Source organism: Columba livia, chromosome 4, assembly GCF_036013475.1.
Source record: "Columba livia isolate bColLiv1 breed racing homer chromosome 4, bColLiv1.pat.W.v2, whole genome shotgun sequence".
Classification (NCBI taxonomy): Eukaryota; Metazoa; Chordata; class Aves; order Columbiformes; family Columbidae; genus Columba; species Columba livia.
The window spans coordinates 72,996,303-73,020,647 of record NC_088605.1 but is presented as its reverse complement, the minus strand read 5'-3'; the positions used below and the strand labels follow the sequence as shown (position 1 = coordinate 73,020,647).

The 24,345-nt window shown below is 45.9% G+C and overlaps 1 protein-coding gene across 2 annotated transcripts in view; it reads right to left on the bottom strand.

Annotated features, from left to right (window-relative positions):
• The window catches only part of CXXC4 (CXXC finger protein 4), a 102,294-nt gene that overhangs the window by 44,539 nt on the left and 33,410 nt on the right, over positions 1-24,345 (bottom strand). For both annotated transcript variants that reach the window (XR_010472580.1, XR_010472581.1), the window contains exon 3: positions 10,700-10,828. The gene's annotated coding sequence lies outside the window, so the exon portion shown is untranslated. The remainder of the gene's footprint in view (positions 1-10,699; positions 10,829-24,345) is intronic.

Below are 24,345 nucleotides of genomic sequence, written 5' to 3'. Positions count from 1 at the left end.
GCATCTATACGTTCCTGTGACACAAGTGAAGCAATAGCACTGCTGAGACAATAAATGCCCCCAAAGTAGGGTAATAATTTAAAAAAAAAGATAAAAACCGTCTACAAAGGTCTGCACCTCCTTCCACTCCCCCAGAAGTTCAGGTTTCAACCCATCTATTTTATCACCTTTCCCCTCCCCATGGGCAATGCAGAGCGCTGGTGCTGTAAAGAACAACTACCCATAAGGTTGTTTTCCAGCTGGGGCCTGGACCGACTCCTTCCTTCCCATTTGGAGTTTGTCAGTCTTGTGGCAGATACAGCAAAAGTGTTTTCAGAGACCCTCTGTGAGCTCAAGGAGCTCCCCATCCTTGAAAAACCAGATTTATTTCTAGGCAGGATGTGCACTGGTTACGCCAGCATGGAAGATGATACTGTATGCTCATAACCTACTTATCACTGCTTATCTATTAATGAATAAGGCCTCAGGAAGCCAGGCCTGAAACAAAACCAAAATTGATAGCTAGGAGAACTGAAAAAAAGAAAGTCAATTTTCAAAAGCACTTAGCAACGACTTCTAATGAGCACATTGACTTCCAACACCATTTCCAGTGAAATAGCTCCAATATATGAAATAGCCCATAAATACAGCGAAGATCTAATAAGCACCACCTACCCCAGTCTTTAGACCAAGGCTGGAGCGGGTGACTAAGTATTTGGAGGAGCTTCTTTTTTTAGGAGTCATTTTGAGGCACTTAGCATTTTGACAAGTTGCCCATAATTTGGCAGGTAAGGCAGCCAGAAATTCCGGCTCCTAAAAGTTTGCAGACACCTCAAAAAACCCCTGGTGTTCAAACTAAACTGTCCGAGAAAGCCAGCCGTCCTAGGCGGCAAAAGTCAGGAAGCTGGAAGATAAAACCCCCGCTCAACAGCAGCACACAGAGAACAAGTCAGTAAGTACCGAAACAATTCTAAAAGGTCAGTGGTGTAGGAAGCAGATATTGAAAGGGAGGAAAAAAAATATCTAAATAAATGTAAATCCATTCAGTCTTGTCTCCTACAAGACATTAAATATTTTCCAGCAGCACTGTGTTGGCTGCTCTGTGTACCTGAGGAGCGTTTCTGCCTCCCGAGCCAGCGGTCTCGAAAGGCAACACCTTGCCGACCTCTCACAGTGCCACCAACTGCTGCTCTCTTTGTCCCCAGTTAAACTGGGGTGGTGGTTTAGGTTGGGGTTTCCCCCGCTCTGCAGTGTCCCTTGGATCTGAAATTAATCCCTTTGGGATTTGAAAGCACCAAGATGTGCTGACCTTCAGCTCGCACTCTCTGGTGTGTTGCCAAGGTGACACTGGGAAAGGCTCAGGATGGCCCAGAGCGAGGGGTTCGGGCTAATTTTAGGGAGAGAGGAATTGCGTCAATTAGATAGGTTTGCATTTTCAGGGTATTCTCTTAACTGTATATATTTAAGGCATCTATGAAGGCACTCTGAGCCATCAGAACTGGGCTTAAAGCAGTTACCTAAGGCTACGCCTTTGAGAAGAACGGATAAAAACAAAGGCAACGGTGAGAGCTTGCTGTTCACAGAGGTTGCGTGCAGAGCCTGGGCACGCAGTATGCAGTGTAGATGAGCCTGCTCCAAAATTCACCTCCTCCAGCATCCACATCCCCAGCATGGGGGATGATGTTGGTCAATTTACTGCGGTTTCTGTGAGTTTCTCTTTTGCCCCTCCAGGTATCGATGAACAGGAGATTTTAAATCACTGGAAAATGAATAAATATTTGACTTATTTGTTTTTTAAAACAATTTTGTTCAGTATTTCCAAACAGGTAGTTTACTTCCTTTCCTCGCTTTACATCTCTTTACTGGGGTACCAAAAGAAACGTGAAGGGAAGAGTGGAAGGTGTGTGGATTTTGGAGGGATGCACAACAGAAGATGCTGATAATCAAACCAGAGAGCGACGCCTGCTTTCTGCCCTCAAACTGTCCAAGTATCTGCTCAGCTGCTTGGTGGAGCCACATTTCTCTTGGGGGACAAGAGTTCCTTTTTTGTGGCTGGGGCTGGACCTGTTCTTGTGAAACATCTGCAAACAGCCCTGGCCCACGTGCCCGCGCTCACGGAAACAATCCCCCAGGAAAAATGGGAAAAGAATTGATGTTCCCTGTCCTCTCGGGCAAAGATTGAAAGATAAATCAAAAAACCATAGCAGCAGCCTCGCCAAGCAGCTTTCTTCAGCCTTCTTTATCTGTAAGAGGAGCTCTGAGAAATTTGGCTGGGATGGAGAAAAGGGTCACGAGTCATGGTGTGAATTCAGCCCATGCCCATGAAAAGCACGGCTGAGATCCTAATCTTTGGTGTCATTTTCCAGTGCTTTAGAGAAATAATATCGCTTTCCTTGATGAAAACATGCAGTCTCGCACACTGCACATTTAGACAGATGAGGAAATCAGCTCAACGTGAGGGCTGGCCATGGGGAAAGGTGCTGCGCACATCCTGGGTGACCCAAGCAGCTTCTGGCAGGTTAATTTTTAGCCACGGTGTATTCTCACATGCTGAGCATATGGTGCCATTCCCTGTTATATTACCATCCTCAGCAAGCAAACACACCCTGGGCCAAATTCATCCCTGGTGAGCAGAGTTGCACAGGGCTGGAGCAGGACCTGGCCACGCAAAGGTTGTTGTAAGGTGATGCTGAAGCGGGATGAGGCACGTTAAAGAAGGAGGGAAGGGCCAGGATGCGGCACCTTAAAGAGAGAGAGAAGGACTAGGGGGACCAAAAGCCAAGGAAAGAGGGTGCAATAGCTCTGTCGAGGCCACGTCAGCAGGAGAGAGGAGCATAAACAGCCGTGGAGGAAAATGAAGGCAGAGCATTTAAAGCTGGGTGTATTTTCGAGGCAGAGTGAGAGACATCTACCGGTCCCTGCATCCCCGCTGCCAGGGCCCCCTCCCACTCATTACGGCAAGGTTTCAGCTGACAGCCGGGGAGCGTAATTAGACTCTAATAAAAAAAAACCAACAAAAACAAACCCAAAAAGTCAAAAATGCCGAAAAAAAAAAAAAGGGCTAAACAATAAAGAGCGGGGCCGGGGCGGGGCAGGAGCGTGACGGCCGGGTGATGCCTTGGCTGAGCGCCGTGCGCACTGACACTGTCACGCAGCCCCGCCGCAGACAGACAGCTCGAATTAATCCCGGGAGGCGCGCGTGACAGGCGAGCCAGGCAGACAATTAGAGTGAAGGAGGAAATTGGAAATGGCAAAGGTGTGAACATATGTCAAATTACAACTAAATGATAAATTACAATTCTGTCATTGAAACAAGCGGTAATTAAGAAAGATTTCAGCTAGCCCTCTTGGAGGAAAAAGAGGAGAACGCAGATTTTTCTCTTCCTCTCCCCCTTTATATTTTTTCTAAATAATACAGTTTGGATGTGTTGGGTGTATTGTTTCCATCCACCACGTACATTAGCGCTGGTTCATCCTGTTTCTTTCTGGCTGCGTTCGTGTACTTAAAATATAATACCTTCCTTCCCGCGCCACATCCCCCCTCCCCACCCCCTGCCTGGCAGAGTGACGGTGTCAAAATGAGCAGGGACCTGATAGCAACCGATAAAAATCCACACGGAGGGATTAAGAAAAAAAAGCAATCCCAACCCCCCCAGTCTGTTTAAGCTGCCGCACTCTAATTATTTTAAACAAGCCCAGAGCAGCGCAGCTGACAATTAGGAAACCCTGCTTGCTGGCTCGGGGGATTGATGTGATCCCTCCTCATCATCGCCAGCTCCACGTCCTGCCCATTTTGGCAGCCGCGATGGATGCGGGCAGGCGGGATGGACGCGACTCAAACCAGCCGGGGAATCGTGGCTTTGGGAAGCGGCAGCCCAGCCCAATTTGGGGGCTGGGGTACCTGGGGCCCCCCAGTCCCTGGGCACACCTGCAGAAAGGATTTTGGGAATGGGATTTCTCCAGGAAACCACTGCTATTCCCCAGCCGGTGTTATCTGCGGAGAGCCAGTGTCAGTAGTCAATGGTGCTTCTCCCCACAGAGGGGAAAGCACACGTGGGTCATGATGAATGTTTGGCTTCGCGGTAGCACATTTGTCATGTGAAATTAAAATAATGTTGTGTAAACAGCACCTTTCGGCCAAAGATCTGGAGGTGCTCTGTAAATACAAATGAGGTGGGGTTTTTTAATTATCCACTATATACGTAGCTAGACTTTGTACCTCAGTCTGATCTGTTTATACATAAAACAGTTATTGCAGAAATTTATCTGTTGACGATAATTGTTTAAAATCCACTGAAGCTGGCTTAGCGTACCAATCAATAATAAATCTCTACAAAGCAATTGGCTCTCTTTGCGTTTCATTACATCTATTAGGTTTAATTAATCTGCAAATTGCAGATTTTAAAGAAGATGGGCTATTTACAGGTCAAAGGCTTTTTATATGCATCCTTATAATTTCTCATGTATATGTGCCTTATACACAAATGGGTAAGAGATGGTCTATAGATACATTTGCACATTTACATTCTGGCTTTGAAATGTTAAGTTTTTGTGCCAGACCTCTATACTTCAACAGGAGAGGAGGAGGGATAAAATAATTCAAAGCGTTAAATGCATCAGCGTGCTTCCCTGACAGCAAGGTTGGCACTAGTGACCATCATCAGGGGATAAATCATTTTGCAGCCACTGCAGCCAGAAAGCGAAGTTCAGATCCTGGAGAGTTTAATTAGGAAGCATGTTAAAAGTGAAAGGGTGAGAGTCATGTTAATTATGTGGGGTTCCTCTTGGAGCAAACCCAGGCAGTAACCGTGCTGTAAGGGTAACGTAGCACCATGTTATCCCCTGAATTAATCAACCTGCATTACTGGTGTGAGACAGTTGCTTATACAAAAACCCCATCCAAATTCAGTTGCAAATTGCAGGTGGAAACATGGATTTGATTACTGTGACATAACTGTATGTTTTTGGAGCAGCCTCATGCTCCGAATAGTATTTCGGACACCAAATGGAGTTTAATAAGAGCTCCCTGGTCTTGCCGTGAACACTCAGCTCAAAGCTCATCACCGGACACTGAGGACTATTGGGGTTTTTTCCCACCCTTAGAAAGGCCCATGGAATTGAATCCTTGTTCTTTGTTAGCACATATGAGAGAGCTTTTGATATAAGGCCCAAATGGCTTTACAAAAGAGCAGCCTCACAAATTCCTATGCTTTGTCCTCTTTGTTGAGGGCTTAAATCTCATTAAAATCCTAATTGTGGGATACATACATGTGACCCCTACAGTTCCTGCCTCAAAATTAATGATAATAACAATAATAGTAATCATAATACAATACATAAAGGAACTTTAGCCTGAGTAATCCATCAGTGCTGGTAACCAGGTGAAACTTCTAGCCATGAAGATGTAGCTGCTGCCCTTTGAAGCCCTTCAGCTCCCCCACTTTGCCCCTCTGGAATAACCACCAGCCTCCAGAGACTGTGAATTTCTGGAAATCTCTTTATCAGGATGACCTATTCTCAAACATTGGCCTCCAAACCTGTGTGACCCACCAGCAATTTTTCCTTGGGGAATCCAACCAGCAGACAGCACAGCCTTGTTTCCCAACAGGAGCCCTCTCTGGGATTACTTGTTTGTGCATCATCCTGCTCAGACAGCAACAGAAGCCTTGAACACAGAGATTTTTTCTCCTACAGTGGTGGAGAACCCCATACCAACACCTCTGAAAGCCCTGGACGGTATCTGTGTGTTCTGTCAAATCTTTTCTGGTAACGAAGTCCTCCATGAGATCTTTTTCCTCGATACTCTTGGTTCAGGTAGGGAAAACCCTACTATTTTCACTCTTCTGTGGGTTTGTCCCACAAAACCCTGCCCTATTAGTGTTAGTTACTACTCCAAAAAATTTAATAAATCATAGTTTTCAACTGGGATATTAGTCTATCAAGATCTGAGGTGTAATCAATAAGGTTTCACTAAGCAGTCCTTATAAATGATGTATTCAAGTAGTTCACAAAAGAGATCTGAAAAACTTGACATGGGGAGAAGAACAGGAGGTAGGGAGCAACTTATACATGTATTCACCCACTAGATGTATTAAAATGCATCGTCATCAGCCATCATTAGCCACTCCAAACACTGAATTATGGCATGGAAAGCAAAGCTTATATGCACAATGAGGGGGGAAAACAGCATTTAAAGCCAGAAATATATTTGGCACTGATAGTACTTCGAAATCATTTGGCATGAGAATGCCACCCATTATATGGATGCGTTGAGTAGGTTGTTCAACCCTTTTGCGGCCATAGGTCTACAATAGCATGTGATTATCACACACCGAAAATGGATTTGCAGAAAAGACGGGCTGTGACAAATATTAGCCAATCATTAACCAATTGCAGCTGTTCCTTGTAGACTGAAAGCAAAAAGGATAAGAGCAACACAGTGATAATTCAGGCTATTTTGAGGATCTCTGATACATTGCAAAATTACCTGCATATGAGGTAAAAAAGTAAAGGAAACTACAGCAAGAGGCAGAACAACTGCAGTTTACACAATATTCTTGCCATGGTTTAAAAAAAACCCGACATTTTCTCAGTATAAATACTTTATCTTGTCAACCTAGGACACTATTACTAAAGATCTTCTACCCTGACAAGAGCCCAGCATTATGGCTTTCAAGAATCTTGTATTAGATCACAGCTGGTCTTAGCTTTTTGGAAAACCAAGTTTAGCTTTCATTTGAGATTAAAAGAACACAAAACTGGTAGTTTTACTGCTGCCACGCACATTGAATCACATTCTAATAAGAAGCAGTTGACTGCAACAAAGAAAGCGAATGCGGACGGCTACAACCTCCTTCACTCTGCGTTACTTTTGGAGACTGGAAAGAGGCGGGAACACGTGGTTTGCAAATCGCATGCACCACATATACATTTGAATTCATCAGAATGGCAGGCTAACTTGGAATATCGTTTCATGGATTAATTTCCTCCCTGTCCCTCTGCACCTTCAGGAAACCTCCTGTGACCGCAGCCGCTTCACTTTTACTGTGCCTCTCCAGCCAAGCTGTGCCGGCCCTAACTCAGCTGGCTGTCTGCAGCTGCTGCAAATTGATTTATCCCCCCATTGGAGTTGCAGCCAATGACCAAAACACCAGGGTAATTTAGGATTTGTGGCCATCTGTATAATCTCATTCCCTCCCCCCTTCTTATTTTCTTTACTTTCAAAACCTATAGATGTTTTACAAGCCAAAGTAATGCTTCACTCTATCTTCTTCCCACCAGTGTTCTTTGAACTTCATTTCATAACCATAATGCTATGGTAGCAAAAACATCTGAAAAGGATACGGCAATTCGCAGCAAATTAAAAAAGCATGTCCCAGAGTATACGCAAAAAGTTACAGTCAGCAAATGAGTACGGAGAAGCCAGAACACAAATCAGAGTCCTGATTCAGCAAATATTTGGCAGGTATCCTGATGTGCCCCGCAAGCCCAGAATGAAATATAGGATGGGGAAAAAAGCTGATGGAGAAGATAAGCTGGGAGCTGTGCTGTTTGGGGAGGAAGCAAGAGCATCTTCCAACATCTTTCTGAGAAGGAAGGAAGATGCTACAGACCGTCGGCATTCCCGTGGTAGGTCCATCAACCACAGTGGCTGTGACGTTCACCCACGACAGCGCCTTCAGCCCCGCTTTCCCCTCACACCCCATATCAAGCTCCACAGCCACGGGCCCAAAGCCATTGTGAGGTACCTGAAGACATTCCACACATGACCCGCGTGTACGAGGGTGGGACTCGAGGTTCAGCTTCAAGGAGCCCACTCTGCTCCAGCCAGGTCCCCTCCACTGGGGACAATGGCCATGAGAAGCTCCCACCGGGGCAGCTGCACCAGCTGCGGTGTCCAGAAGTGATGGGACACCCTGTGGGACCCCCACTGCAGCCCTGAGCTCATTGCTCCTGCCCCAGGGCCATGTTCCCAGCCCCATTCTCCTCCCTGGTTTGGGTCCTTTGAGCTGGGACCTCACACAGAGCCTGGCACAGGGTGATCTCCCCTTTCCTTATGCCCACAGGTACCAAACTAACACAGGTGCCAAGGGGTGACAAAAGCATCCAAAGCAGCAGGCTCATCTGTGACACTGTCCTTCCCAAATTACCAAGCAAAAGAGACTATTATTATCCACCCTTAATGAGGCCCTTAATGATGATCCTGTTGCTCGGTGTCTGGTGCATTACCAAGGTGCATATAACGACATATATCCGGAGCTGCTTATAAATCGGTGACCTATTCTAACTCATACTTGCTGAGGGCCTGACCCAAAATATTTATTCCCTCGTGGAAAACAGACACTCCAGATCTCTTAATGGTCTCCAGTGTTCCCGGCTGACCCAGTTTGGAGCATGAGCTACACTCAGCCCTTATTTCAGCACTGAACTAGTTCCATCAGAAATGGTTTCTTTTCAAACTGCTGCTACCAAATGACACGCTATGAAATGTTTAATTTCTTTTTTTTTTTTTTTTTGAGAGAGAGAGAAAGCAAGTGGAACTAATCAGAAAACATATACTGGGTAAGTCGAAACAGACATTACATAACACCAATAAAGCTCCTAATTAATTCAGATTCATTCAGATTTTACAATCCTCTCCAGAATCAACATTTATTTTCAGATGGAGGGGAGAAAACTATAAGATAATACAAACATACATGTAACTGCAGCTTCTGAGCATATTAATGAACAGAAAAGTAGAAAAGGCAGGATTTTTTTGGAAGAGCAGAGTAGCATCTACAGTGATAGATACAGGGTACGGCAAAATAGGTCAGTAAAGGGAAATATGTGTAATGAATTATATAAAGCTGTATGTATAAATATGAATGTATTGATGAAAAGTGATTTTAAAATGAAGGCTCAGATACAAATCATTAGTCCTGTGGCCAAGACTAATATGTATTCTGCTGTAATAAGCGATGTCATTACAAGCGAATAACAATGCTGTAATGGGCGAGGAGCCTCGCTGGGGGAGGGGACTGATTATCAAGCAGTTAGGAAATATTTCTCAATTATCCATGTAGTTTTAATCACCTTGGGTGCTGGCAGGGGCCATTTCCAAGAGGCAGCGGTGATGCCAAAACACATGAGAAGGCAATTCGAGGCTTGAAGCCTCTGCTGGGACTGGCCTGCCTAAAGATGCTACTACATGGGGTGAGCTGGGGAAGCAAAATAGATCACCCTCCTCTTTGCTAGACAAACGCGAAGGGCCATCTAGAGCCCACAAGCCCTCCCATGTCACCTCCTTTGTGCCACGTCCCCTGGTGCTGAGCATCACCACACGGAGTGACAGGGCCTGATGCGCGCTGTCTTGTGTCCCCGTGACCGCAAGGGAATGGATGTGTAATGCTGCACTGATACCAGCCGAGCAATATAATGCGGTGCCGTTAGGAGCATTACTCACAGCTGATGAACACATACCTTTCCAGTGAAACACATACATTCCGGAAAGAAATGCATAGATCATTTGCTGAAGCACATTTATTATAGCGAAATGTGTACCTCAACTAATGAAACGCATAGATCATATAGTAAAATGATTATGTTCATACCTAGCAGGCTCAACCATTTATTTATTTTTAACCAACTTATTTTGGTTAGGAGGCTGAGCATAGCCCTCCCTCTCCCAGGGATTAGCAGTCCAAAACCCATTCTTTCCTTGAAAGCGTATTTATTTTCCCATGATACAAACCCAGGTTCCCATCCCAAGCTGACAGAGAATAAATTAGCAGGGAGCCCTCGCTTACAGGAGCTGAGCGGCTGACTTGAAGCCGGTTTTGCTATTGAAGATGGATTTTGCTACTGCGTATTAGCGGTGCTGCATCTGGTATACTTGCCAATTAAAAATCATGTCTACCTACTACTGTCACGGTTTAAGGCCAGCTAGCAATCACAACCGTGATATCTGCTCGCTCCCTCCCTCCCCACACCCCCAGTAGGGGAGAGAATCTAAAGGGAAAGGAGAAACTTGTGGATTGAAATAAAAGCAGTTTAATAAAATAACACTAACATACCACTACTTAAATAATATATATTACCAGAAATAGAATATAAAAGCTGGCAATGCAATTCCTCATGAACTCATCCGCACCGAGCAGCCAGTCCCAGGAGGAGCAGCCTGGTCCTGAACAGCCGATCCCAGAGAGAGAGCGAAAAAGACCAAAATGCAGAAGGGCCCAGAGGCCAAGTGCAAAAAGGCCAAACTAATGGAACTCCCGAACAGAACTCAAACAAAACAGAGCAGAACTGAAACAGGTCTCCCCAGCCAGAAAATCCAACTCTTATTAAATGTGAAGCATGTCACTAATGGCACACAGTATCACTGATCAGCCCAGATGCCAGTCAAGGTCTGCCCATCCATACCCCCCTCCCTGGCTGCCTCACACCTGCAGATAGAAAGCCCAGAAAGACCTTGGTCTCCCAGACAACTAAGATTATATTAAGTTCTAACATTCTCTTCATTCCAACTCAAAGACACTGGAAAATTACTTGAAGCAAAACATTAATTCTGTCCTGGGGTGTTATCTTATTATTCTCAAACTAAATCCAAACAACCATGCTAGCTGTGAAAAATAAAAGTTCCTAACTGCATGAAGAAAATTAACTTGCTTTCAGTCACAGCAGCACAACTACGAAACATGGTAGGTGTTTTCTCTGAAACGTTTGCTTTGCTGCCCACCTGTGACATCTTCTGCACCCTTATTCACATCTTCAGCCAGAAACAGGTCGAGTCGGTGCCCCTCCAGGGTCAGCCATAAACCAGCCATTCCCAGTGTGCAAGCTCGGTTGGCTCCAGCTCACGCTTGCCCTGAGGAATGAAAGAGGTCAAGCACTTTATTTACAACTAAGGAATCCCCTAGTACACACACACCAACTGTAACCGCAGCTCAGCAACGCTGTGAACAGGTGTTAATCCCACAGTTATCCTATAGCACCAATATAATTCACACACTGACCAACTGGGGAGAAAAACCAACACCCCAACTTGTCTGGTTACATGGGATCCCAGCAGCAGACAAAGTACAACTGGCCTCTTTCACAGCTGTGTAATTAATAACAGAGCTGTATCGTGAAAAAAATAAACAAGGAGTATTTTATTGGACTGGCCTTTCTTCTGCTGAATTGTATCTGTTGGAACAACCAAAGGGAGGGGGGTTAAAAAGCAAATTCATTTTGGGAGTGAGCAAGGAAGGGAAAATACACCAACAAAAGCAAAAAGCAGCAGAAGATCAGGTAAGAAACGACTGCACTCAATAACCCCTTCCCCTTTCTTCCCCCTGAACTCCATTGGCTTCCAATTGTAGAGTGTATTGATTTGAATTTTTTTCATGTTAACTTTTAATTGCCTTGCTGCAGCTGCAAGGCAGCGCCTTGCTGAGCCCATTTCCAGCTCCCATCCCGAGCGCCCCACCAGCCCCAGCACCCCGCGCTCTCCATCAATAGGAAATCAAGCAGCTGCTCACAGAATAACTCTTCCCATTTTTCGCACTTAGCAGCCAGGCTTTTTCAGCTTGCTCGCGTGTCACCAACCTTCGGAGCAGCTTTGCCGTCCAACTATCAGCCCTGCTGGAGACTTTTTATCTTCCTTACAAACTTATCTGTCGAACATGCTTTTTAATGTATAATCGTTGTTTGCTTCGGCAGGGGATGCTTCCTCAGGGCTTATTGTGCTTAACTGGCCCTATTGTTGTGAGCCTTTCTGATAGAAGACGTTGCAAAAATACATGTGGGTCGGGCTGGATATTCGCGTTTGCATTTCATGGAGATAACGGCATTTTCCTCAAGTTATACGAGTCCCGTTTCATTATTCTGTGAACCTCTTGGTGAACCTCAGGCTTCACTCTATAATTTATGGTCCCTGATACAATCCAATGGTGTAATCTCATGATTTATGTGCTTCATTTATAATTTGATCATTTCAGTATAATACGTGTTTTCCTAGATGATTTATGTACTTTCTCCCATAACGTATGTATTTCATGCCATGATACACGTATTCATCAGCCGTGCGCTATGCCCCTGGTGGCACTTTACCAGGGAGGAAGGTTGGGACACCCCGGCCCGAGGCCAAGTCCCGAGGTTAATTGCAATCAATTCACCTTCCATGCAATTACACTTTCATCTGCACGCGCCTGTGAAGTGAGCACGCTTAACGCCGTATCAGCGGGAAAGCAAATGCGCCTCTTTTCCCCTCAGAGCCAGTAAAGCCAGCCGTGGCATAGGATTACAAGGGGGGCAGTGGGGATGGTTCAGCCCTCTTTTCTAACGTTTCCACTGAGAAGGCGCTGAGAATAATTAATTATCTCCCCCTTGTGCTGATTAACACAGGTCTCGTTTCAGCACATGGACAGAAGAGTATCCCGAACACCGACAAGGCAGCAGCTGCCTGCCCTGATTTCAGGAGAGCATCCTTGCACAGCACAGCCCAGGATGAAGCGGAAACTTTGGAAAAACAATAATACCCTCCTCCCTAATTCCTTCCCCCCAAAACAATGGCCAGAGGGAGCCCAGAGACAACCCTGTCTGCTCACCCAGTGGGATCAGCCGTGCCCAAAGTTTTCCCTGCAGCAGCCGGCCTGTCACCTCCCCTGGTCACACACTTTCTTCCAGTGCTTTGCACCTTCACCGCCCATCTCCCACATTTCCAACCTCCTGATCCCTTCCTGCCACAGCTCTTGGTCCTGTCTGCAGCAAGGAAAGCATCATCTCACCCCCCGCCATCCTGCACCCACCATTTGGAAGCCTCACGCTAATAAATAAACCCCACTCTTTCCACGCTCCTGTGCTGGACATGCTCCCCTGACCACACACCACCCTCAGTGCTCTCTGCTGATCTCTCCCCCATTAATTCATATTTTTCTTTAATGACAGTGCTCAAAGTGGGGCAGACAACACCAGCTGAGCCCTTTCTGGCACTGAGTGGTGCAGAAATCCCCACTCACCTGTGATTTCCCCACTTTGCTTTGCCCAGTGAGGTATTTGCTTTTTCCACAGCTGCAGTTTCAGTTCAGCTTGTGATGCCCTCGAATCCCAGTGGATCTTTTTTTTTCTGTTGATCCACTGTTTCACTAATGATTCCTCACCTGGGATGTGTGCTATTTATTCCTACTTAAAACCAGTCCTTGGCACTCATCCTTACTGAGCCACTTCGCCTTTTCTCCAGCTCTCCCCACCACCTGCCATGAGCATGCTGAACCCCTGACTTCCCACCTCCCTTCCCCTTGACACCCCTTGTCCTCGCTCACCCATCCCAAAGGGATTCACAAAAACACCCCTGGGCACTCAGTTTCTCCCACCACAGAGAGGGGACACCAAGGGTAACAGCTCATGGTGGGCAGCTTTCTCCATGGCATTGAGAGCGGGAGGTGCGAGACCATGTCAGAAGCCTCACAGAGCCAAGATATATGATATTCATTGCCTCTCCACAAGGCTTATTGCCCTGTCATAGGAGGAAATAAGGTGAGTTTGACATGATTTGTTCTTGACAAATCCCTGTTGGCTGTTACTTATCTCCACGCTATATTCTAGAGGCTCATAAATAATTTGCTTGATTATTTCTTCCAGCATTTTTCCATGTGCTAAGTAGACTGACTGGTCTACAGCTTCTTGGTCACCTTGGTTTTGCCTTTTTTCAAAGATGGGCACTCTGGTTTTCCTCTCGCAGGCTTCAGAAGCCTCCCCTACTTGCCACCAGTTCTCAAAAACAATTGCCAACAGCTAAATGACTGTTTCTTTGAGCTCCCTCAGACCCAGTCTAGTGGAAAATATCCTGCTGTCTTCTTCTTCTACCCTAAATTTGACCTCCTCGTTGCTGAGATGAACACTGTCAACCTAAAAAATGTTTGTCAGTGATGACATGGGTAAAGCTGGAGGAAAAAAAAGAAATAGAGTGCTTTTGTCTTCTTGACATCACCTATTACTGGCTGTCCCACCTCATTTAACAGTGGGCTACCATTTCCTGGTCATCATGAGAAGTAACTAAAATAGCCACAGAACATATTTCTTTTCTTTATGTCATTTGCAGGTTGTATCAAATTTTATGCATTGGACCTTGTCATTTTGCCCCCGCAGCTCCATGGTATTTCTTTTCTACTCACTAACTACAGCCCTACTTCTCATAGGTTTCATCTACCAAGTCTTACAGTTTATTGATGTCCATCACTGTTCTTTTTCTTTCTATGAATTACAAACCACATCGTTTTACACTCTGAGCCTCCTAACCCAGCTTCCAACTTCACATTTTAAACAAAGTACTTCCTGTTAATAAAATCCACTTGTTTTCTTTCCTTTCTGTCTCAAACACCTGTTTCCAGCACGCCAAAGGCCACCTTGTACTGCATTCCCTTTCCAACAGAAGTAGGGGTCAACACTTCAGCTGTTTGCTTTCATCATTTTCCTTTACTTGCCCGAATCTGAGCTGAAACTACACACAGAGTGGTAGTTGATACAGAAAAAGGTATCTACATCAGAATAAAACATTGTCTCTCTTAGAACTGCTCAATAATATATATGGATGCACATAAATGCATAAATACGTAACAAATATAAATATATGGATATAAAACAAGTTGGTTCTTAGAAACCAGAAGGGGTGGGATGCCCATGTGGACAGGGTACTCCTCCAGTACCAATGCTGCTCATTTTCTTGATATCCTGGCCTTCAGAGTAGTGTGCCAAAAGCAATACCAACAATCCCAAGCTTTTTACCACATGATGAGACAAAAGCCCAGAACAAGCTTGGTGTGTTAAAACTCAGCTGTATAAACAGTAGGAAGCTGGTGAGCGTGCAGATACTTTTAAGCATGCGCCAGATGTGAATCCAGCTGTGGTGCAGCCCTTCCAAAGCCAGGGGCATAAGAGCAGGGGCTTATGCAGCCCCGTTGGCCTCTGCTCGCTCTCGTCCTCCACATAAAAACTTAGGCTGTTGCATTTGTGTTGACCAACACAATGGTCTGCATCAAGGAGGAACATATGTACAGTGTCCCAACACCTTGAAATTCAAAATCAGTTTGGGGGATTTTTGACATTATCTTCTGGGGACTCCTAGAGGGAAAAATCCTGAGGAGCGAATACTTAAAAAAAACCTACCACCTTTGTTTAATTGGCAATTATGCAAATAGTAATCAGGTCTGCACTATAAAAATTAAAACAAAACCAACAAACAAAACCCTACAAAAATCACACATCCCCTCAAATACTGTAATATACTCGTGGGAAGTTGCGACTAGACCAGTTTTGTTAGATAATGTTGATGACCCCCAACAACTGAAAGCACCTTTCAGGAATGTGGTGTTAAGGAGGTCATATCTATAGGCCAGAAAAGCTAAGGCCACTTTATTTGAAATTAATTACAGTACTGGATATTAAATAAATATTGCCTCAGCACAAGTGTGTAGGGAGTTTTGTCCAAATACTCAAAAAATGGTCTAAGGAAGCAGCCATCGAACTCCCACCAGGACAGAAAAGACAAAGAAGAATTTATTAATTCCGGTGTCACTGGGACAAGACCTCTGAGCACATACAGGTAGTTTGCATGCCCCTTTTCACTGCTATTTTTGCTTTACCTTGCTCTCCAAGGGGCAATGCCAAGTCTGGTTGCTGTCGCAGCGTCAGGGCCCATGCGCACCCTGATGTGTCACCCACAACCCATCCATCACTTGTCACAGCCCACAGACCTTAAGGTTTTAATAATTTGCAGAGAAAAGGGGAAAACAAAAGAGGAGGAAGAATGTGTGTTGAAGCATGTGGACACACACCAAGCAAAATACATGAGTTTTGGAAAGCCCTCTTCATTGTTAGCATGTCTGGATTCACAGAGATGAATAATATCAGTCCCCCACACAGCAGCTGGTAACGGGTCTGAACACAGATTTTTCTCATTCCTGACAAGGGCCCATCTCCAGCCAGAGCTCCAGGAGCTTCCTGACCATGCCCACCACCAGCAGCCTTTACTCTCCTGCAGAACCTCTCCATTTGTGCTTCTGGTTCCAGATTGGCACCAGGGAAGCAACACACAGGGTTTGTGCCATCAGTTTTCAGGTGAAACAGCTGCCACCTTCAAGGATTTACATGTTTCTCACTAAGGAGCAACAAAGACTGTTCCAGGGGACTATCAAGGTGGGAAGATAAAGCATCAATTTTGACAACCACAACTAAGGAACAAGCAAAGTCATTTCCTCCAGACACAGAAGGAAACAGGGCATTTGTGTAGAAGAGATTGGCCAAGTGCCAGCAATGACCTCTCCTCAGTATGCTGGGTCTAATTGCCACTTGGACAGAGATCTTAAATTAAAAAATTAAACAAAAACACAGAAACAAACAAACCTTCAAAAATCTAAGCAGGATCAGGTCCCAAGTTCTCACTGATCAAACAAGATTGCTTCTGAATAGATGCACTGGTGTTGGGCTGGAGTCCTGAGTAAACCAAAAAGTACAGCCAGCTACTTGAAGCGGTATATAAACCTAAAATGTGGTTTTCCATTCAGTGTCCTTAATGTTATGGGTCAAGCTGTGGTTGCTGTAAATGCCCCCGTTCCTAAACGCTTTGCATCAGGCACTCTTTCCACTAGTTTAAGGTCAATGAATATGTTTTATTCAGCTGTAACTTAAAGAATCCAGTAGTAAATAGAGGATAAATTCCAATATTTTATCTTGACAAATTTAATTAAGGGTTTATAAATATTTTATTTGACAAGTGAGGTCCTTGGCAACACCTGTATTGTGCCTAAGTGCTGAGTTCCAGCTCAAAGAACAAAATTTGCAGGTGGCTCTTGGCTCCAGGCAGCTGTTCAGCTGAATAACCTCACCAGCGGTGCAGATGCAACATGGGCCGAGTGTTTTCCAAATGTCAAAGGACGGGGCTGGACGCAGTTCCCACTCAACTCTTCCGTAAAATGCCAGCACTAGGCTTAACCAAGCACAACTCATAAGAAACACTGAGTGTTATTGTGCAGGAGGTTCAATCTGATGTAAAGACTTCTTTGCTAGTGTCACCATTTAAAGAGATTCTTCTTAACTGAAATGCAAAGCTTCATGAAAGATCCAATGGTGGCTGAGGGATTCAAACCAAGCAGCTTTGTTGGTCCCATTGTAGCTCTCAGCCTTTAAGAATCAGAGAGCACGATGGCTGCTTCCTTCCACTTCATAATACCACAGAGCAGACATCATGTTTGGAAGATGCACAAACACGGGATGGTGATCACATTTAAAGTCCTCTAGGGCAGGCCTAGCAGCTCAGATGTGGTTGCAGTCATTGAAGCCGGCCATAAGAAGCAAGAATAAATGCATCAACATTGTTCGGCAGTGTTTTGTGGTTTTGTTTGTTTGGGTTTTGAGGTAGGAGCAGCAATGTGCCAGCTACAATACTATCATTAACAAACTGATAGTCAAACCTCTTTTTGTCTGATTATCCGAACAGATACCTCATACCATGGCAGAGATGTAGCACGTACATAGAGCAACATCACAAGCCACATTGGAGTTGTTTTCAAACCAATCTTTTAGCATTTGCCACTGGCTTTTTTCCTGGAAGGTTGGTATTTTTGGTTGTCTCCTGAATGCTTGGCCAGCGATTTGTTTTTGCCAGCTTAAGAGGCCCTGTGGCTATAGTGCACTGCAACAGTGGCACTCTGGGCTTTTAACTTATTAAATCTGCAATGGAAATACCAGAGCCTTTTTGCATCACAAAGTAAGCAGCAGCAGCAAGAGATGGAAAACCAGTTTCTATGGCATGGTAAGGACCTGCTCAGGAGTACAAAGCAAAAGGCAAGAAACCAAAGCCATTCTGACACCATAAAGCTTACATATGTGTCTTCCTTGCCCTCCGGAGACAATGTACAGGGCACAAGGTACAGTTCAAAACCAGAGACAAGTGGCTGAACACGGATGGTCAGTAAAGCCATAAATTGTCTCACCAGCCTCCCAAGTGGTTGCTGGAGATGCACAAGGAGAACTAAACTTCCCATAATCCACAAGGAGAATCTATATTTCTTGTGGAAACTCCCATCAATCTTCCTCGACCAGCAGCATGTTTTATCCCTTTCTTCCAACCCGGAGCATTCAGATTACACTTGTTACGCAGCTCCCAAGTATTTTTCTTTTTTCTAGAGCCACAGCAAAGCAATTGTTAATTCTCCCAAAGCTCTCCTGAGAAGAAGACGGTGGATGTACCAGTGGTAACTACAAGCAGCCACCACCAGTAGACCGTGAAGTCCTGTGCCTGCTCCCACCAGTGCTCCAGTAGGAAGATGTAGCCCCTAACAAACTTTGACATCAGCTTACACCCTGCTCTGGGGGTCACAGAACAAGACTGGTGTGACAGATTTATTCAGAGCCTCAGGAAAGCAGCCCTAGGTTTATAACATGAGGATTCAGAGGACAGCCTTCCTGGTTTTGTAGGGACCTGATCATTGGTGCCATTTTCATAAAGCTTGCCTTTAGGACAGGTATGTGCATTAACTGCAGCACAGCACCCTTGTGAGTGGGTGCCCACAGAAAGTGCAGGTGTGATGCAAAGGGATTTTTCGAGGCAGTGCACCTGTGAACCTGGAAGATGTGCACCACTGCCACTTCTGACCACTGATGAGCACCAAGATCAGCACAGCTACTGACAGAAATAGGAGCTTGTGCCAACAGAGATGGGTACTAGCCAGCTGTCCTTAGTGGGGGACTTTCCCCTGCAGATGCCTGGGAAGGCTTAGCAGCAGACAAGACAAAAGCATGACGCTGAGGTGCACCTAAGCAGGGCACTTTTGAAGCACAGGGCAAGAAGAGCTCTGCTCTCTCTAGTGACATGACACAGCTGGTTTGCACTTTCCTCACCGCTTATGAATCTTTCTCCTGATTACAAAAAACCCAGAAAGAAGCAGATTTATCTTTGCTCTCAGGAGGCATCCACAGACAAGACCAACAGTAAGTAAGCCTGTAAGGAGACTATAGTGGCTGTGATGCAGCACCCTTGCAATTAGGAGCACCTGTTGCCAAAGAGCTTGCACCTGGGTGTCCATGAAGAGTACAGGTGGGCAGCAAGTGGTGATTAGTATCACCTATCCTGTGTTGATCTGGTCAGGGACTTTTCAAGAGACTTTTTAAGTATCAAGAGTGGAACAGAGGATCCACTCTTGGAAATAAATCCTACATTCAAAGACTCAACTGTGAAGGTACAGATGACTTCACTGTAGCTTGCTGTTCAAAGCAGAAATGCCTTCCAAACAGCTTAAAGATACATGTGTAGGACTGAAGGGACATCAGTTTTCGGATGGGAAGGACTGGACTGCCTTTTGTGCTTCTGCTGGTGAGGACCCCCAACCAGCTCCAGCCACCCACAACAGAGTTGTGACCAAGTGTTTGACCACAACAATGCTGGCAGCACTCTGTATAGACGAGGGCAGCACACAAGCTGGTAAAACAGCACCTGACTCTGCACCAAACCCACTCTGTACAGCACCCAGCATCCTGCTCCTTATCCCAGATATCCTGAGGACATCCCAGCTGTGCTGCCACAGCCCCCATGCCGTGGTGCCATGTATGTGGGTGGCTGGGACCCAGGCTCCCACTTCCCAGCCACCATGCTCACCTCCTGTTTGCCCCACACTGCACGGGTGAGATTTAGCAGGGGGCAGTCTTGCATTGCTTTTATGGTTTTCCCCCTACACAATGCCCCTACTGCCAAAAACACCAGACAACTCACATCTCTGAGGCAGCGCTTGCAGCCTCTCCTAGCACAAAGCACAGCACCTTGCTGGCTTGAAGAACAACAGGAACAAATCAGAAAACAAACCTCAAATGAGTTTTTGCTTTCCCCCCTCAAGCCCGTACTCACCCTGCAGGAGCCAGACAGGACTTCTGGAAAGGGAACAACTCCAACCACCCAGGCTGGAGCAGGGACCTTGGCAGAGGCAGCTCCATGTCCCACACAACTCCATGAGGAAGTTACCTGCTGAAGCTACATGCAGCTGACCCCTCTATATGAGTGCAGGGGCAGGTGGCAGCAGTTTGGGTTTGATTACTTGAGGTGAAGAGTGAAAAATCTGCACCTGCTTATTGTCCAGCTATGGGGAAGAATGGAGAACTTTTCCTTAAAACAAAACAAGGAGTCAGTGTGTTTCTCTTGCACAAGACACCCATGAGCTTTTGTGTCTGTTTAGCCGCAACCTCCTGGTTTTCTTTGTTGTCGGAGCGCATTTCACTCTCGTGTCAAATTGAGTCAACTCCAACCTTCCCCTGCCCCCACTGAAACCCCTCCAGCCCCCAACACCTCCCCACGAATCCAGGAGGCACTTCCACCCCACCAACATACGCAGAAAGGTAATTAAAACTGTTTAGGTATTTTTGTTGTTGTTGCTGCTTTCTGAGGCTCAACAGCATAAATGCAACTTCTGCTCAATTAAGCTGTGGGATAAAAATAAAAGGTCTTACGACGGCTCTTTATTTCTGCACATTAAGGCTAGAGCCTGAGATTTACAGACGCCCCCTCCCGCCTCCCCCCATGGAAGGAAACCTTCAAGTAAAGATGTGTCCAGCTGAAATTACCATTATTATCCACACGCAGTCACATATATATGTATATATATATGTATAATGCTTATATACACAAGTACACGTACCTACATATAGACCCTAAATCTGTTTGTGCTTTTTCCTGTTTATGCTAAGGATACCTTCCTCCCCATTACAACAGCATTTGCACATTTATAGGAGGAATAAAGCAAAAAAAAAGATGCATGATACATGCGGAGGAGCCTTTCCTCTGCCATCCAGAGAAAGAAGAACTAAAAGGATTATAAAAGTTCAGATTAAAATGATATAAAATCTAGCATTTGGCTCCAACACTAGTGCCTTGGTCCTCTGTAGCTAATCTGTATGCACTCTGTGACCTCCTCGCAGCGAACCCTGCTAAATATATTATTCCCACGGGGGCTTTCACTGCTGCTTGGTGTCAGAAATCAATATGTATGAGGCGCGTGGATGGGAATTTCTAATAGATCTGCCTGGCCCTGTGCTGCTTTTCAATATCTGCCTTGGACTATTAGTGCCGGCTCGGTGCCTGTGAAATAACCGAGATAATCTTTTAAGGTGCACTGTTAAGGTGGAACCTAAATGTTGCCGTTTCAATTAAAACAACAAAATATATATATATTCATAAATCAGTCGGCACTGTGCGTAACCTTGTGTGTAGCCCGATTATAAACAATGATGGGGATTAAAGTATTAGGGGGGGTATGCTAATGTCTACATTTCTGAGGAAGAGCTTAGTTCCTTTCTTATTTTTTTTATTAACGGAAAATTGCATAGATTCATGGGGTGGGGAGGGAGGAATTAAAAGTGGAGGGAGCGAGGGATGACACATTGTCTGTGCAATCGCCTCCATGCCAGCAGAGCGGTGGAGGTGAAAGAGCGAGATCGCTATATTACTGCAGATAACGCACCCATTTTACCTAAGAGACACCAGACCGCGGTTCTGCAACGCTCTCCATTTTATGCTGGTTTGTGTGCATTGAAATTATTGCCTGAGTGATCCCGAGGCATTTTTATTATCGTTATTATTATTTTGGAAAGTGGGAGGAGGGTTTTGTGGTTTGATTTTTTTTTTTAAGTTAGTGCATAATTACACCAGGTTGTCCTACACCTTTCCCCTTCTGGAGGTGCTGAAGGTGGGCGGGAGAGCACAGGTTGATGGGCGCCCCCCTGCAGACCCCATGTCCCCCCCCGCCGGCAGCGGAGCGAGGCTCAGGTTTGAGAGCCGGCTGTGGGGAAGGCTGCGTCCTGCTCTTTCATTCTCCTTCTCACTCTTTGTTTTCAGTTGAATGCACAGAGGAAGCTGTCTCAGCTCAGTGCACAGAGGTGCAGCGTATAAAAGCAATAACTTGCTAAAGAACCGCTCGCTCTCCCTTTTTATTTTTGCTTTTTTTTTATTAGGGGAAAGGGAATCACTAATTGATGCATACGCTCCTCCGGTTTTGCGGGCAGCCAGAATGAGTTCAGCTCTGTGCTGGAGATAACAAGTGGAGATTCACCACCCCAGAGGATCCGTTTTAGCCACGTTTAGATCCGCCGCCCTTGCGAGGTTGTCACCCTACCAGAGGTTGAAGAACTGGCGTGCAGCCCTGGTATTTTTCTTTCCCCCGCTCTCCCCCCTGCACACTTCAGTTAGCACGGCCCAATCCACCTGACAACCCTCCGGATGCCCTCGACTGCTTGTCTGGCCTGAGCTGGGGGCAGCGGGTGGGGGGCAGCAGCCCACGATTATGGACGTGGGTCTGGGGAGAAGCACAGGGAGAAATCTCTGACCTAGGAGTGCTCGCGGTGTCGGGCCTGGCTGTCAGCGGCAAAGCCAAAGGCTCCAAAAGGAGGGTTTTGCCCATTCGGATTTCACCGCAACCCTCTTAAAAGAGGAGAAGATGGAGTGCAATCTGTTTGGTTCTGTGTTCTGTAACAAATGCACTTTTCTCTGCAGGTGCCGTGACCCCACAGGATGCAGCTCCCAGAAACCAAACATCATCAGTTTTTCCTGAGAAATACAAACATGGCTTTTCAGACACCTGTTTGGGTCTGCTTCAGCCGCCCGCCTTCAGGTTAAGCACTGGTGTGGTGTGCAGCCATGAAGAGGAAGCAAACAAACAAACCCACAACAAATATCCCCCCCTAAAAGAAACAAAATTAAAAACAAAACCAAAAACCAACTAAAAAAACCCCAAACAACTCTAGGAGGTTTTTGGTTTTGTTTTTCCTCATGCTCATCTAGAAATAAAGCCACAAATCCCTCTGGTTGCTGAAAGATTTCACCTGAATATACACGGTATATAAATAGATCAGAGCTGGAAAGCTCAATTCTAGATTTAAAAATCCGCCTGCAAAGATTACAGGTATTTACACCCAGGGAGCAGGTCCTTAGGAAAACAGGACCGGGCAGGCAAGGCAAGGACGTGTGCATGTCCTGCCCTGCTGCCTGAGGTCCCAGCCCAGCACAGGGGGAACGCCGCTGCCTGACACAGGAGCTGCATTCTAGGCGTGTGGTTTGGATTAGCTGTCCCCTGCATCTGGAAACATGCAAATGTTTATAAAGGGCTCCACCACTGCTGGTGGTTTTATCCCAGATGCCGAGAGCCAGCTCACTCACCGCATCAGCTCCTCGCAGTATTTATAACATAAACACTTCTAATCTAACGCACACAATTCCCAACAGTTTAATAGGGCTGAAGTTCCCTTCCCACCTCCCCTTTCTCAGCCCATCAATTAGATAGGTATATGTGAAAACAAACAACCTATGTGTTTTCTGCATCTCTAAGGAGGTGTAATGGTGTGAATTGCTGGTTGTACACATTTACTGATGGGAGAAGGGAGCTGAGTGGGTCTTTGTAAACTGCAGGCTTGGTTTTTGCACGGATGCTGAAAAAGAGCAACTTTCAGCAGCACAGGTAGAGCTGGAGATGGAAAGGGCAGGGGAAGGACTTGCATGTGTGTGTGGCCACGGTGCCTCTGGCAGCAGGAGAGGTGGGAATGAGACCCAGGACCGAACCACAACATCCCAAATGGGGCAGGCACTGGGCTGCAGCCGAGCACAATTCATCTCCCTGGGCATGGGAGACCCTCGCCTGTGTTGTTCTGATCCATTTAGTCTCCTGCCTTTAACCCTATGTTTATGGCAGCAGAGCGGGTTGTGGGAGGCCCCTCTGGCCTGCAGCTGATGGTCACTTGTAGTTTGCATTGCATAGCCCTTGTTGATCACCAGAGCTCAACTACTCAAACTGACCTGCATCCGTATTTAAACAAAGAGATGTTTAAGTCCACTTTAAAAATCCATACTAGTAGCTCTGTTTCAGGGAGGATTCACACCTACAGTTTTCCAAGAGGCTTCCAAAGCAGCAAAAACCCATGTGGGGCACCACCAAGCCATTGCAGCACCCGGGCAAACCCCTGCCGAGGCAGAGCGCTGCTTTGTCTGACCTTTTGCCACGACCTCTGCCTTATTGCCTCACAGCCCAAATTTGCAAAGATGGGATTTGACAAGAGGTGTCACGTCTCTTCCATCCTAAAGGCAAATAAATGTCCCTTTCGATCACGGCTGTCACCCACCGCTCATTGCTAAGCGACACCCCAGCCCAGCAAATTACTCCCACCCCAGTTGCTGCCAGCATCTGAAATACGGTTGACTTGGAGACACTCCTGGATGAAGGCAGAACCAGGAGGAAGCCCAGACTACAGGTCCACCCTGAAATACTCAGATGCAATGTAGATACCATCAGCACCTGAACAGAAATACCACTTTTGCAGTAAGCGTGACCTTTTTGAAGGTGGGTATTATGCAGCCACGTTGTTAGGGAAACA